General features: G+C 34.8%; 1 pseudogene; it reads left to right on the top strand.

Annotated features, from left to right (window-relative positions):
- The window catches only part of LOC116697348 (protocadherin alpha-8-like), a 1,317-nt pseudogene extending 986 nt beyond the window's left edge, over positions 1-331 (top strand).
- The last annotated feature ends 5 nt before the right edge of the window (positions 332-336 follow it).

The raw sequence follows: 336 nt of genomic DNA, 5'->3' as shown, positions 1-336 counted from the left end.
TGTTTCCATTATTGTTCTTGACAGTAATGATAACCGTCCGACATTTAGTCAGGAGATTTATCAAATTGAAATAGAAGAAAACGTTTCAATAGGCACTTCAATATTTAGAATGAATGCAACGGATCTCGATAAAGACACTAATGGGGAAGTTGAGTACAGTCTCGGAAAAACATTGATGCGGAAAGTTTATGATATTTTTGATTTGGACAAATTAACCGGAGAAATTAGAGTTAATGGAGTAGTGGACTATGAAGAAAAAGACGTATTTGAACTTGACATTGAGGCATCAGATAAAGGAACACCTCCACTGACAGGTGAGTGTAGAGTTATTATAAA

The sequence above is a fragment of the Etheostoma spectabile genome, chromosome 10 (genome assembly GCF_008692095.1).
Source record: "Etheostoma spectabile isolate EspeVRDwgs_2016 chromosome 10, UIUC_Espe_1.0, whole genome shotgun sequence".
NCBI lineage: Eukaryota > Metazoa > Chordata > Actinopteri > Perciformes > Percidae > Etheostoma > Etheostoma spectabile.
This window is presented reverse-complemented; position numbering and strand designations above follow the sequence as displayed.